Genomic DNA, 16,814 nt, shown 5'->3' with positions numbered 1-16,814 from the left:
AAAAACCTACTAAAATAAAGGTTAAACAAAGTTATTAAAATAAAAAGGTAAATCCCACACTGAAAAAACATAGTCTCTTACCTGACGCAGTAATTCGTTTGTAATCCGCTTCTGTGCCACACTGTAATTATGCGAATACATTTGACTTGAATGACACATCATAAGATCCATCGATTGTTGTGGGCGGGCCATTGTTGCGATTAGCGGAGAACGATAAAATTGTGAGAGATTCGATTGGCTCGCTATGGGCGCGGCCATCATTGTCTGTCCATCTTTTCAGCACAGGGATTGGGGAATAAAGATGTAACGGGCCGATGTGATTGGGCGAGAAAGATTTCCCAGGTGAGCTGTGATTGGCCGGCTGACCCAGACTATCGTTCTTCAAGTAGCACCACCGGCCTATGGGAGCCTACAAATAAATAAGTGATGACAAATCAGTTATGTAACATTTTGCGCTGTGAATCGAAATGAACACAACACCAACATGCTGCTGGCTGCAATCAGTGATCGTTTTTGGTTTCTGTTGAGGAAGCGTTCCCGGCCGTTATTAACTGAGCAATTTGGTGAACTTCTTGCCAGCTCTGCAGGCAATCCAATAAAGTCATGTTCCCATACCGGGAGTCGAACCCGGGCGAAAACCAGGAATCCTGACCGCTAGACCATATGGGAGGGCTCCGCAGGAGAGTTGAGATCGGCATTTTACTCGACCACCAAGCAGTTTAATTTCCGGCGTGGTATCATCCAGAGCTTTGTATGGGAACCTTGCATTGCAGATCACAAAATCGGCCAGCGCTGACCGAACATCCAGCTACTCGAGCTGTCACTCCAGCGGAAGATCAGCTGCTAGACAGAGCGTGGGCTGGTGTTCCTGGTGCAGAAAACCAGCATACCTCCCAGTACAGGACTCTCCGCGTTTCAGGGATTGTGGGAGGTGTTACTCTGCCAGCAATTCGGCAGCTGGAGTTTGGGGCACACCTCTGGGCTCTTAAAAGGCAGCCGAGCCAGCCAGGAGTCGAACCTAGAATCTTCTGATCCGTAGTCAGACGCGTTATCCATTGCGCCACTGGCCCACGTGAACCTTAAGGGGAGCGGGGTCATACCTGCTTATGCTTTTCAAGTGACAAACGGCCAGAGGTCAAAAGCCATGCCTAGCGTTCAGCGGTGATGTGGAAAAGCTAATACCGTGACCCGGATTAGAACCGGGGTTGCTGAGGCCACAACGCAGAGTACTAACCACTATACGATCACGGCATCCCATGCACCTGGACCAGCTGGTAAAAGGAGCTGCTACATGTTGTGATATGCGTTCTGGCGCCCCTCTGGCCTGGTGCAGTGGCTTTTGATTTAGACATGATTGGAATAGTTGTAGTCTTTTTTGACACTATATCGAGAGACGAACAGATTCATACCCAAATGATACCTTCTGTGCTTTTTAAATAAAAAAAAACAAACAAATAAATTAAAAAATCCTGCAACCCGGATACACTACATGATTAGTTCTATTGACACTGGGACTAACACTCACAGACACCGAGAGAGAAAATAAGCCAAAAGAGAGTTCTCCTCAGTTCATCAAGAAGCTTAAGAACGATTTAAGTTGAAGAGTTCAGTGGTATTGTAGCTTTGGTTATATACCGTTTTTGCGCAATGAATCGAAATGAACGCAACACCAACACGCCGCTGGCTGCAATCAGTGATCGTTTTGGGATTCCGAAAACGCAGCCGCTATACGTAGCGCTATGCTTTCTGGCGGCCCTTTGGCTTTCGATTTAGACATGATCGGAATGGCTGTAGTCTTTGTTAGCGCTATATCCCGAGACGATCTGATTCATGCCCAAATTATGATCACAGCACTCACAGCTGAAACCAAAGCATTCTCTGTTCTCTGTTCTGCATTCTCAGTCACACACTGAGAGCTATAGCAAGGAGATAGAGTAAGCGTTAGACAAATCAAGTTAATCCAGAAATAAAATATCCAAACACTACTCCAATATCGCCTACAAATAAATAAGTGATGACAAATCAGTTAGTGTTTTTCTAACAGTTACCATGGTGTGCTCATGTCAGGCCTTTACACACTCTGGAGTCTCCTGCTGGGCTGGCCACAAGACATGTACTTTAAGAACCAATCAACACATAGAATGTACTCAAAACATTATAGTTGTTAATGTACTGTAGTACATTTAGTAAAGTAGTTAGAATTGTCACATAGGACTGGAAGTGGGTAAAACTGTAGCATTTAGGCTTAGCAACGCTGAGAGAGTTCACCTCGGTTCATCAAGAAGATTAAGTACAATTTAAGTTGAAGAGGTCAATGGTACTGTGGCTTTGGTTATGTAACGTTTTGCGCAGTGAATCGAAATGAACGCAACACCAACATGCTGCTGGCTGCAATCAGTGATCGTTTTCGGATTCCGTTGAGGAAGCTTTCCCGGCCGTTATTAACTGAGCGATTTGGTGAACTCCTCGCCAGCTCTGCGGGTAATCCAATAAAGTCACGTTTAACGGTAACATTATTAGCTAGATGGCATATTCTTCTGCTATGGAAACAAATTCTCCCTCCATCTTTTGATGACTGGCAGTAAGATGTTATGAGCTTCATTCATTTGGATAAAATTAGGTACACAATAAAGGGCAATACTGGCATATTTTCTGAAACTTGGGGCCATTAATTTTTATTTTTTCTGATTATGTGAATTCTTCTTCTATAGTTGGTCAGTCTAATCATTAGGATGTCCTTATAATTGTGGCTTGATCAAGTATGTGCACTGTGTATACATAATTTATATTAATGTTTTGTTTGCTGATGTAAATGATTGTGATTATATTTAGTTAGTTAGTTAGTTAGTTAGTTAGTTAGTCTCTAAACTCAAATTCAGTTTCTTCTGTACATATTTGACATACACTATTTTTTGGTTTGTATAACTGTATATATATAATCAGAAAAACGACATTCTTTAAAAAAGAGAGATTTGATTTGAAACCTGAACTTCTATCAGGTCCATGCTGAACACCTTCTGACCAATCCAAATCAAGTATAAATTTTAATCTCAATACTGCACATAATTATCAAATAAAAGTCTATCAAGCTGTTATCCAAAAGTCTGAAATAATGTTTTGCTTAAGTGTTTTAATTCAAATCCATATTTTGGTGTGATTTATACACATGGGTTTGTCCATTCTGACTCTTGGACGTTTTATTATGTCCATTTTATGATGAAACAGGAAAAGACTTTGAAAATCATTTGTCATTTTCTGATCATGTTAAATATCAACACAACTAGACTGAAATATACAGGTAAGATATGCAACTAATTGTAACATGAACAGAGCAAGATATAAACTGATATCTACTGGTTTCCTGTCAGGGTTGTGGACTGTTTTCTGCCCACTAGAGACCCCCACTGCCTTTTTGTTGGTGTCCAGTCTCTGTCATTATGTCTAATAGGTGTCTCCTGTGCTTTGTTTAGGTTTGTGTATTTAAGTCACCCTTTTCCTCCACAAATACTTTGCTTAGTGTTTCCTGTACCTTGATTAAGTCTAGGTCAGCCGTGTGCTCTGTTTTATGGCCTTGTCCTTAAAAGACTTTGTGCATCTGGTATAGTTCTTTGTTTTGATTGATTGACAAGTGCTCTTTTGAATGCCTTATGGATTTATTTTGTGGACTAATTAGAATGACTTTTTGGAAGTATTGACTTTGTTTTTTGATTAGACTCCTGTGAACCTTTTGTATGCTTTTGGATTAACCTTGTGGATTTGGGGGATTTATTCTTTGGAACTACTGTCAAGTCTTTTGAGCTGACTTGTTGGATTTGTTTTGTTTTGTTTTGATTATTTGACCTGCATTATTATCTAATTAAAAATAAGTAAACATTTCTCCAGAACTGTGATCTGGTTATTTGCATTTGTGTTCAGCCCCCTTTGATTGTGTTCAGGTTTTCTCACTAGTCTTGCCCTCACTCACCGCCATAAACTACTGTTCCTTCATTGGACCACCTTTGATAGATACTGACTACTGCAGACCGGGAACACACCACAAGAGCTGCAGTTTTGGAGATGCTCTGATCTAGTCGTATAGCCATCATAATTTGCCTCTTCTCCATACGTTCGCCCATTTTTTCTGCGTCTAACACATCAGCTTTGAGGACAAAATTGTTCACTTGCTGTCTAATATATCCCACCCCCCTAACAGGTGCCATGATGGTGTACATTGTAATTAATATAAATTATGTATACACAGTGCACATACTTGTACTCAATACACTTTTGATCAAGATAAAGCCATAATCATAAGGACATCCTAATGATTAGACTGACCAACTATAGAAGAAGAATTCACATAATCAGAAAAAATAATAATTAATGGATCCAGGGGGATATAGGACTACAATTAATAGGTGAAACCAGTGGCAAACTTTGGAGGCTAAAATGGTTTCGAAACTGGGATCAAATTTGTAATAATTGGACAATCAGACAATGGAATTACTTTTAGGAAAACGTGAGACGGCAGTAAGAGGACCACACAGTAGTGCAGAGTTAGAGAGTGGAAAGGAAACAGTACTGCAAGTGGAACTGTGCACAGATTAAAAGAGAGAAAAGGTGGAAATAGGAAACTGTAAGTGATGACATCATGAATTATGATCTGTCTACCAAGAAAGTTTTAATGATGATTTAATATTTTATATAATTATTATAAGTGCCCACTTCTTTCAGATTAGGTTGTAGGGAGTTGGAGGTTCATATTCATACGGTAACTACATGGAGCATCAAATGGGCTGAGAATAAACAAGTCTTCATTCCAAACAAGTACTACATTACCAGAGATTATTGTTTACTTTATCCTCTCTGGTGCGCTCATCAATAAATCCAGACTATGAATTTTTTTGGTTTGAAAGTAAATCTACTTCCTGTTGGACATCCATACCATCCCTAAGCACAACACATAAAGAACATTATTGCCAGAAGTGAACTATGAATTTATCCTTTGAAGACTGCATGTCCTTTTTTTATCAGTTTAATTTTAAGCTATTTGTAGCGTATTAAAGATCCTTTAAAAAGTATATAAAAACAAATATAAAGACAAATATGTTGACATAATCTTTGATGTGTATGTATTAAAAAAAGTAGAGCTATGGTGGCATGTGACGTGAGGTGTGTGTGCTTGTGTACACGCTATGAGGTGCATCATGTTCATAGAATCTGTTAATAAACTTCAGTTTGTTATAATGTGGTTTCTTCCTCAGCTCAGAAATTCCAGGTGTCCACCCAGTGACAACAATTTGGCAACGAAGCACCAGGCTGAAAAGCGATCGTTAAAGAGAGAGAGAGATGATGGCGGTGTTCAGCACAGAATCGGGCCTGTGTTTTGTAGAGGCTATGAAGAGCACTTCGCACAATAAGCCAGCGGAATCGAAGAAAGCAAACAACACACAACACTTTTTCTGTCTATGGTAGGTGCAAAGACTATTTCATTCCTCACAGATTTATTGGCACCAAAAAGACCATCTGAAACACTACTAGCTGACATTTTGAAAACGCTCAGAGACTTTTATGTGCCAAAGAAATCACACTAATGACTACTACTACTGCTAAAGCAACAGTTGAGGTGATGTGTAGTATGTTTGCCAGCTATAAATTACTGAAGGTAATTGATTCGGCTAATGGGCCTCAATTTGTAAACCTTTAAGCAGTCATTGGACAAGCAAAAACAATTAGGCATCACACTTCCACATTGCATTGACAGATTTTTTTTCTGTTACAGAAATACTTCAGTCCCATCTGAATTGTTTCTGAAAAGGAAAATTAGAAGAAGGCTATCACAGATACAGCCACAGTTCTCTTCTCAAATGCAGGAAAAGCAGCAAACACAAATAAGAAGTTCAGTTCATGTGAGAGTATTTTATCCACAGCAGAAGGTACATGTGAAGCAGTTCAGGGGAAGGGAAGAGAAGTGGAAGGCCATTAGGTCCAGTTACTTACCTGGTCTGGGGAAAGGGCAAGTCCTACAAAAAGCATGTAGATCAGTTAAAAGCAACAAAATGAATGAATACTGAGCAGGATATGGAAGAGCTGTCAGACAAAACGTCTGTGACACTTCAGGAACAGGGTTAAGAGCAAGTGAAAATTCAACAGTAGTATCAGAAATATCTCAAAGGTCTGTTAACATTAAGCCTTTCTGTGTCTGAAGAGTATGCCAGAGGATAAATCTGTAAAACCCCAATGAATCTGGATAAAGATGCTGTGGATTTTTTGTTAAGGGTTTATTTATTTATTCATTTATTTATTTTGGTTGGCTGTTGTGTTATTTGCGAAAGTGGTACAGTGAGTGTAGTGTATTAAATATAATACAAAAAAAGTAAAAAACATGTTTTGGGATGAGTTGGAAAAGTAGTAAATTCTTATTGTCTGTTTGTAAAGACAAATGTGTTGATATAGTCTAGGACGTGTATGTACAAAAAGAAAGTAGAGCCATGGTGCCATGTGATGTGAAGGGTGTGCTTGTGTATGGACTATGAGGTACATGGTGTTCATGTCAAGTCTGTTAATAAACTTCAGTTCATGTTATAATGTGGTATAACACACAAGTAGTGAACAAAATATATTTCTGACTCAATGCTTTTCCCTTTTTTTGGGGCAAAGTATATTCACACATTGACAATGGATCGATCGATCGATCGATCGATAGATAGATAGATAGATAGATAGATAGATAGACTTTACTGATCCCATGAGTGATATACTGTATATATATAAACAGTAACAATCATTTTTGGAAAGTTCTAGCAACCACAGCTGCCAGTGTTTTTCACCACAGATGGACCAGTTTGTTTTTAATAATGTATAAACCCTGGTGTCTATCTGACCACAACATCTCTCTGACAGCTTTTCCTCCATATTTAGAGCTGATGCTGCTTTGAACTCTGAAGTTTCTTCCTCATGGTGCGTTAGTTCCTAAGTCTCATCTATGAACTGATCACTTGACCAACATGCTGCAATCACCTTTGTGAATTAACTTGAACATGTACAATTAAAATCACATCTTGAGCTTCACTTGTTATCAGTTTATTTGGCATTACAACAATACCAGATCATTAGTTCTACAGATTTAACAGGTTTAGACTGTTGGCTAGAAAGTATTTGCTTGTGAGAGGAAAACAGTGGAATTACTTCTGAACACCAAAGTTCCAGCAGATGGAGAATTTCTACAGTGTAATTATATGAGAAATAAATGAGAAATGCTTATGATGTGTTATAGAAAAAAGACACTGGAGACACGAGTACTGAACAAAAAAAATAATTTATTAACTATTTATAACTATTTACAAGCAATGACGAACTTTAAACTTATTACAGATATTAACATATTTTATACCACAACAAAATGCTTGAATCTAATTGAAATGTGTGCATTATTTTAAAACATTTTAGTACGATCACTTTAGCATTATTTTAGTAGCATTTATTATACGTTAATATTAATAATAATTATTTCTAAAATAAATATGTGTATGCCAGACATAATCTGAGACGATGAATGAATTTAAAAACTGATTGTTGTTTAATAAAGTGATTCTTAAAAAGGTTGATGTGACATTTTTATGAAATGCTTACTGTATGTAACATTAATGTTTAATAAATGAAACATTGCTATCATTGGGAAATCGCTGTGGTATAAATATCTTAATAAACTCTAAACTTGGGGGTGGGGGTGTTTAGGGGGTTTAGAAGGGAATGGGGGGAGGGGGTACACTACATTTTAATAACTTATTGAAAAATATCTTAATCTTAAAAATGTAATATTTACATATTTACAGAAATGCATAAATCAACAACAATGCAAATTATATTAATATAATTATATTATTAATGTAAATTAGACTAATAACACAGGAAATAAAAAACAACAAGATCCTATACATTTAACAAAAACTAAATGTAAAAACCAGCAGACATTTTCTACAATTCTACAATCATTAAAATGTTTACATTTATAGATTATGATAGAGATGAGACTAATGCTGAAATCTAGGGGTGAAATACTTACCACAGATACATACCTTACATCATGAATACGAGGTGATGAACATGAGGTGAAGACTGAGCTTTTTAAAGTTACATCTCGTTCACAAAAATACTAACTACCCAAGTGGGGACTAGGACAGGCGTCCTGATGAACTCCACCTCCCCATCAGGATCCACAGGATGCCGTCTACTCAGAGGGGCTTCTTGATTGCCATCCTCTTCGTCCTGCCTCCTCCTTATGCCCTGGCGTGGGACAGGAGTTATTGTGGCAGGAGCATAGTACATACCAGCCACAATGTTGTGGATGTCGATATTGAAATAAGGCTGGGGCAAAGGAACTGTTGAAGGCTGTGGACTCCCTGAAGGTGGTGGCCTCCTCAAAGGGGATGGGGTCCTGAGAGGGGATGGACTGCTCACAGGGGATGGGACTAGGTGATTCCCCTCACTCTCACTCATACTGACTTCTATAATAGATATATAAATAAAAAAGGTCTGTCTCTAAATATCTGAGCTTTTTTTCTTATTAATTCTTATTTTTACACATACACACTGTTTGCACAGTAAAGTGTGTATATACACACACACATACACTACCGGTCAAAAGTTTTAGAACACCCCAATTTTTCCAGTTATTTATTGCAATTCAAGTCGTTCAAGTCCAATGAATAGCTTGAAATGGTACAAAGGTAAGTGGTGAACTGCCAGAGGTTAAAAAAAAGGTAAGGTTACCCAAAACTGAAGAATAATGTACATTTCAGAATTATACAAAAAGGCCTTTTTCAGGGAACACAAAATGGGTTAACAATTTAAAGCTGTTCTGCAGCAATGGAGGTTGATCAAGCCTTGAAAGCTGGTGCTACTAATTCCTACAGGTCTTCCAGCTTTTCTGGATTACTTACAACCCCCTCTGTCTGCATAAAAGCAGTGTTGGAACACACTGTGGTATCATACCCTCGTGAGCATCAGTTGAACAGTATTGTACTGCAGAAAGTAGCGTGTTGCTACAAAAATGGCGAGAAAAAGTCAATTAACAATGGAAGAGAGACAGACCATCATAACACTTAAAAATGTAGGTCTTTCCTACAGAGAAATTGCAAAGAAAGTCAGTGAGTACAGTTTCCTTCACCATCAAAAGGCACTCAGAAACTGGGGCAAACTCTGACAGGAAGAGGTCTGGCAGACCCAAAGCCACAACTGAATCAGAGGACAAATTTCTGAGAGTGAACAGCTTGTGTGATAGGCAGCTCACAGGACAACAGCTTCAAGCACAGCTTGATAGTGGTCGTAGTAAGCAAGTCTCAGTTTCAACTGTGAAGAGAAGACTTTGAGCTGCAGGTTTGACAGGACGAGTTGCAGCAAGAAAGCCATTACTAAGACGTCAGAATAAGACAAAGAGGCTTGCCTGGGCCATGAAACACCGCCATTGGACTACTGAAGACTGGAAGAAGGTATTATGGACTGATGAATCAAAAATTGAAATCTTCAGTTCATCACGCAGGATCTTTGTATGCCGTCGAGTAGGCGAAAGGATGGTTCCACAGTGTGTGGCATCAACTGTCAAACATGGAGGAGGAAGTGTGATGGTCTGGGGTTGTTTTGCTGGATCCAGGGTCAGTGACTTGTACAGAGTGAGAGGCACCCTGAACCAAAACGGCTACCACAGCATTCTGCAGAGCCATGCAATACCCTCTGGTATGCACCTAGCTGGTCAGGGGTTCATCCTATAATGACCCAAAATACAAGTCCAAGCTATGCCAGAACTACCTCAGGAAAAAAGAACAAGATGGTAAGCTTGAAAACATGGCGTGGCCAGCACAGTCTCCAGACTTAAACCCCATGGAGCTGGTTTGGGATGAACTGGACAGAAGAGTGAAAGCAAAACTACAAGTGCCACACATTTATGGAAACTTCTGCAACAGATTTGGGAAGAACTTTCTGAAGAATATTTGATTTCTATTGTAGAAAGAATGCCACGAGTGTGTTCAGCTGTTAGATCTGCCAAAGGTGGCTACTTCGATGAGTCAAAAGTTTAGAACACATTTTGGTCTAGAAATTGATTCCATGATTTCTTTTTTAACTCCAGTTGCTTATTTGTACTATGCTTTCATTTCAGAGAGCAATGAGACATTAAACTGAATAATTTTCAATAAAAAACTGGAAAAATTGGGGTGTTCTAAAACTTTTGAACAGTAGTGTATATACATGCATAAACTTTTAAGCCATTACATTATGACCACCTGCCTAATATTGTTAGTCCTCCTTTTGCTGCCAAAATAGCCCTGCAGCCCTGACCCATAGAGGTGTGGTCTTCACTAGATCTCTGAATGAATATATCTATATAAAAAAGTGGGTTATGGCGGTGAGTGAGGGCAAGACTAGTGAGAAAACTTGAATACAATCAAAGGGGGCTGAACACAAATGCAGATAACCAGATCACAGTTCTGGAGAAATGTTTACTTATCTTTAATTAGATAATAATGCAGGTCAAATAATCCACAAAACAAATCCAACAAGTCAGCTCAAAAGACTTGACAGTAGTTCCAAAGAATAAATCCCCAAAATCCACAAGGTTAATCCAAAAGCATACAAAAGGTTCACAGGAGTCTAATCAAAAAACAAAGTCAATACTTCCAAAAAGTCATTCTAATTAGTCCACAAAATAAATCCATAAGGCATTCAAAAGAGCACTTGTCAATCAATCAAAACAAAGAACTATACCAGATGCACAAAGTCTTTTAAGAACAAGGCCATAAAACAGAGCACATGGCTGACCTAGACTTAATCAAGGTACAGGAAACACTAAGCAAAGTATTTGTGGAGGAAAAGGGTGACTTAAATACACAAACCTAAACAAAGCACAGGAGACACCTATTAGACATAATGACAGAGACTGGACACCAACAAAAAGGCAGTGGGGGCCTCTAGTGACCAGAAAACAGTCCACAACCCTGACAGGAAACCAGTAGATATCAGTTTATATCTTGCTCTGTTCATGTTACAATTAGTTGCATATCTTACCTGTATATTTCAGTCTAGTTGTGTTGATATTTAACATGATCAGAAAATGACAGATGATTTTCAAAGTCTTTTCCTGTTTCATCATAAAATGGACATAATAAAGCGTCCAAAAGTCAGAATGGACAAACCCATGTGTATAAATCACACCAAAATATGGATTTGAATTAAAACACTTAAGAGAAACATTATTTCAGACTTTTGGATAACAGCTTGATAGACTTTTATTTGATAATTACAGTCGTATGCAAAAGTTTAGGCACCCCTTGATAAATAACAGATTTTGGTGATTTTTTAATTGAAAAGATGTTAACACAGTCTCTCTTGGAAATGGAAAAAATGCACAATATTTTCAGCAAACATTGATGCATAGTTACTTCTTATGCCATAAATTGAACAAAGATAAAAAATAAAAACATTATTGTGGCACTGTGCAAAAGTTTGGGCACCCTACATAATCAGTACTTAGTAACACCTCCTCTGGGAGATATCACCACTGCAAACACTTTTTATAGCCAGCTAAAAGTCTTTCAATTCTTGTACTTGGGATTTTCTCCCATTCTTCCTTGCAAAAGGCTTCTAGTTCTGTAATATTCTTTGGTCGTCTTGCATACACAGCTCTTTTAAGATCTACCCACAAATTTTCAATGATGTTTAAATCAGGGGACTGTGATGGCCATTCCAAAACCTTCAGCTTGCGTCTCTTTAGGTACTCCATAGTGGATTTCGAGGTATGTTTAGGATCATTGTCCTGTTGTAGAAGCCATCCTCTTTTCAGCTTCAGCTTTTGTACAGATGGTGTGATGTTTGCTTCCAGAATTTGCTGGTATTTAGTGGAATCCATTCTTCCCTCCACCCGTGCAGTGTTTCCTGTGCCACTGGCTGCAACACAACCCCAAAGCATGATAGATCCACCCCCATGTTTAATAGTTGGCAAGGTGTTCTTTTCATGAAATTCTGCTCCTTTTTTTCTCCAAACATGCCTTTGCTGATTGTGGCCAAAGAGTTCTATTTTAACTTCATCAGTCCACAGCACTTGTTTCCAAAATGCATCAGGCTTCTGTAGATGTTGTGTTGCATACTTCTGACGTTGGATTTTATGATGGGGATGCAGGTAAGGTTTTCTTCTGCTGACTCTTCCATGAAGGTCTTATCTGTGCAAGCATCGCTCCACCACTGCACCACCACTCCTGAGTCTGCTAAATATTCCTGCAGGTTTTTTGCAGTCAAATGGGGGTTTTGATTTGTCTTTCTGACCAGCATATGAGCAGTTCTCTCCGAGAGTTTTCTTGGTCTTCCAGATCTCATCTTGACCTCCACAGTTCCCCTGAACTGCCATCTCTTAATTACATTTCTCACTGTGGAAACTGCAAGCTGACAACGCTTTGCTATCTTCTTGTAGCCTTCTCCTGCATTGTGGGCATCAATAACTTTCATTTTCAGAGTCTTACACAGCTGTTTGGAGGAACCCATGGTTGTTGCATGTCCGCAAGTGTTTGAAGGTTTGAAGAGTCAAAGTATTTGTAAAGCTTTGAAATTGGCATTTACTAATGACAGCTGTTGCCATGCATCAGATCTAACGAGCTGATTAAGGTCTGAAACTTTGTAAAAAGAATCTGAGACTCTGGAACTCTTGGAGTGCCCAAACTTTTGCACAGTGCCATAATAATGTTTTTTATTTTTTATTTTTGTTCAATTTATGGCATAAGAAGTAACTATGCATCAATGTTTGCTGAAAATATTGTGCATTTTTTCCATTTCCAAGAGAGACGGTGTTAACATCTTTTCAATTAAAAAATCACCAAAATCTGTTATTTATCAAGGGGTGCCTAAACTTTTGCATAAGACTGTATGTGCAGTATTGAGATTAAAATTTATACTTGATTTGGATTGGTCAGAAGGTGTTCAGCATGGACCTGATAGCAGTTCAGGTTTCAAATCAAATCTCTCTTTTTTAAAGAATGTCCTCTTTCTGATTATATATATACAGTTATACAAACCAAAAAATAGTGTATGTCAAATATGTACAGAAGAAACTGAATTTGAGTTTAGAGACTAACTAACTAACTAATTAACTAACTAAATAACTGACTAACTAACTAACTAACTAACTAACTAACTAACTAAATATAATCACAATCGTTTACATCAGCAAACAAAACATTAATATAAATTATGTATACACAGTGCACATACTTGTAGTCAATACACTTTTGATCAAGATCAAGCCACAATTATAAGGACATCCTAATGATTAGACTGACCAACTATAGAAGAAGAATTCACATAATCAGAAAAAAATAATAAATATAGCTGCAAGCAGCAATGACGGGCCCTCGCACTATGGGCCCAATATTGTATTGTGTTACTAAATTTATTGCTATACATTATAGATTAATATATATGATGATATTATGATAATATTATTAATATTATACTAATATAATTTACATCATACTATTTTTCTTCTCCTGAAGTGTATATACATTTTTGGTTGACTCTGTATATATGAATTGTGAAAATGAAACCATATTGTAAAGAAATTAAAATAAATGTGAAAGAGCCTCTAGTGGACATAGTCTAGTACTGCAGGAGTCAGGCCAAAACCATGTCCAGTCAATGGACTGATAAATGTAAAAATTTGTTGTGAGCCGTTTGAGCATCACAAAATCATGAAACTAAGCAGAATTACTCACAACCAGTTGTTCTTTCTATGTAAATTTTTTTTTGACACATTAGGACTTTCCACTGTTAAGATAAAAGAACATTAATTTTTTTCTATTATGTCCTCACAATAGCAACATCATTCACAATCTCACAAATTCCTTCACAGTTTCACATCAGCCATGTCTTGTCATTATTCTGACTGATTTTCAACCAAATCAGGTGAAAGTAAGGGAGAAAATATTAGAGATTTCTAAAAGTGACACACTTCCTGCTGCCAGTTGGTGGCGCTATGACCGAGACTCACAGTTGTCATATCAGTGTGATCAGCTTTCAGTGCTTAACATAATCCTAAGGTTTCATGTAGATCACATAATGTACACAGAAGTTATTAGCCACTTCCTGTTTCGTTTTATTCGCCATAAGTTTAAGGGCTTCTCACGGCTGAACCGTTTGAGATCAAAAATCACTCATCAACTTTGCATTATCAATGTCTTGAGATCATATTAGCCTGGGTTTGGTGGCGGTTGTATCAATGTCTTGAGATCATATTAGCCTGGGTTTGGTGGCGGTTGTATCAATGTCTTGAGATCATATTAGCCTGGGTTTGGTGGCGGTTGTATCAATGTCTTGAGATCATATTAGCCTGGGTTTGGTGGCGGTTGTATCAATGTCTTGAGATCATATTAGCCTGGGTTTGGTGGCGGTTGTATCAATGTCTTGAGATCATATTAGTCTGGGTTTGGTGGCGGTTGTATCAATGTCTTGAGATCATATTAGCCTGGGTTTGGTGGCGGTTGTATCAATGTCTTGAGATCATATTAGCCTGGGTTTGGTGGCGGTTGTATCAATTCTCTAGGAGGAGGATATCAAATTCCATTGGGTGCGTTTTGCAAACAACTCAAAATAACTGACTTCCTGTGGATTAGACTTAATGACATGCAACGTGAAAGTTGTTCAGTTCAATGAGATCTAAGTGTGTACCAAGTTGTACATGGATACGTGCAAGTGTGTATCAGCTATGCAGCAAGATTTTCCAGGGGGCGCTGTAACGGGTGTGTGGGCCGAGCCACGGTGACGGCCTAATGGCCAAAGATTCCAACCTGTCTGCTGATTTTCAAGAGTTTTTGAACATGTTAAGGGGTCCAAAATGTCCCGAAAGTTTGAAAAAAAAAAAAAATAATAAAATAAAATATAAATTCTAACAAAAACAATAGGGCTTCCACACCTACAGTGCAAGGCCTCTGGCCTTGCTCCTTTGGTGCTCGGGCCTTAATTAATGGCCCCAAGTTTCAGAAAACATACCAGTATTGCCCTTTATTGTGTACCTAATTTTATCCAAATGAATGAAGCTCATAACATCTTACTGTCAGTCATCAAAAGATGGAGGGAGAATTTGTTTCCATAGCAGAAGAATATGCCATCTAGCTAATAATGTTAAAAAAGCAAAAGCGTTTGCAGAACATCCGGACAAACCTGTGACACTCGGAGGAAGTCCGATAAGTGCAACCAAAGGACAAGGCTTGATCTGTTTCTTTGTCACAGTGGAAAAACATTTAAAGATTTATAGCCAAAAAAAAAGTTATGGATCAAAATTCTGGGACCAAATTGGTAATAATTGCTGGACAAAGGAATTACTTTTAGGAAAACGTGAGACGGCAGTAAGAGGACCACACAGTAGTGCAGCTGGTCAGGCCGGGGAGCAAGAACACTCTTCAAAACTGACCCAAGCTGGGACCCAATCACAGAGCCCGAAATGACTCTGAAACCAGAACAGTGTAGATTGTATATTTGTCACCCAGTTGTAAAATAAGAAATTATGAAGGGCAAGCCCACCCTCAACCTTTGGTTTTTGACGTATTTCCCTCCGAATTCTGGCTTGTTTTTTCCCCAAAAAACAGATGAAATGTGTGGGTTTATAATAAATAATAGATATAATAAATATAATAAAGTTTTAGAGATAAAATTTTGAACACTGAAATAAACAGAAATCTAGGCAAAACGTTCATCTTTACTGAGTTTAAATGACCAGCTAGAGAAATGAGGAGAGCTGACCAGAGAGCAAAATCATTCTGAGACTTTGTGAACTGTACCAGCTCTCCCAATTGTTCAGTATCAGTAACATTCATTCAGTCAGCACAGGACATCTGTGCAACAGGACACACCAGTCACATGTCCAGTATTTTGATTGTGGAAAAAATAAGAGATTTCAAATAACAGGTTGTTGTTTACACATCTAGATGTAAATATCTGGAAATGAAATCTGAGAATTCTGGTCTATAGCCTTATATACTTTTTTGGAACTTAAAGCCAAATTGTCTTCAAAGTATGAAAAAACATTTGAGTATTTTCAGAGGGGACAGTACAAATAGTCTTAATAAGTGAGTGAGTGTGTATCTCTGATAGAAACTACTATATATTAACTGTACCAAGTCAGTGTGTTTTATGAGTATTGTTCATTTCCATCAATCTAACCTAACACTAGCCTACAATCTCCACAGAAGGTCGATCTGAAAAAGAGCCTCAGTCTGGGAATTCCTCCACATCTAAGAGTACATCCCCTACCCTGACTCCATCGCCATCCCCAACTCCTAAGCCTCTAATTGGTGAAACCCTGTCTTCTGCTTCTTCCCAACCATGTTCTAAAAGTAGTGGTGGCTCCAGCAGTGGCAGCATCACTGATGAAGGTCAGTGCAAATAAAGATGATCAGACTTTATGGTGTGTAGGAATGTACTCTCATTCACACTATTGCAGTTATACAGTAGACATACTGATGACTAAAAATAATCAGAATGAGACGGTAATAGGAGCAAATGAAAACATTTATTAAAGTAAACTATAGAAACACTATACAACTATAAGTTTATTTACAACAATATTATTTGCAGCTACTATTTATACTAATTACTATTAGCAGTTATCTATATAGACAAGGATAGAGGGATAGATTGATAAGGGACGCTCTATGAGGGATGAGGGATATTAAAACTACTCCTTGGGTGCTGGGTTCACTCTACAGACCTGTAGGGAAGAAAAGAGTATACTTTAATATTAAGTTCATCAAAAATAAGAATAAAATTAATTTCTACTTACGTGTGGAGAGCTTGAGCAA

At 38.1% G+C, this 16,814-nt stretch overlaps 1 non-coding gene across 1 annotated transcript; it reads right to left on the bottom strand.

The window, feature by feature from the left end:
• Positions 1-997: 997 nt before the first annotated feature.
• Positions 998-1,070, bottom strand: trnar-acg (transfer RNA arginine (anticodon ACG)). The gene has a single exon. It is a non-coding gene; the product is annotated as a tRNA-Arg (tRNA).
• Between the last annotated feature and the right edge of the window lie 15,744 nt (positions 1,071-16,814).

The sequence above is a fragment of the Hemibagrus wyckioides genome, unplaced genomic scaffold (genome assembly GCF_019097595.1).
Source record: "Hemibagrus wyckioides isolate EC202008001 unplaced genomic scaffold, SWU_Hwy_1.0 Contig11, whole genome shotgun sequence".
Lineage (NCBI taxonomy): Eukaryota > Metazoa > Chordata > Actinopteri > Siluriformes > Bagridae > Hemibagrus > Hemibagrus wyckioides.
The sequence above is the reverse complement of the archived record's forward strand: the minus strand, read 5'-3'. Positions and strand labels throughout refer to the sequence as shown.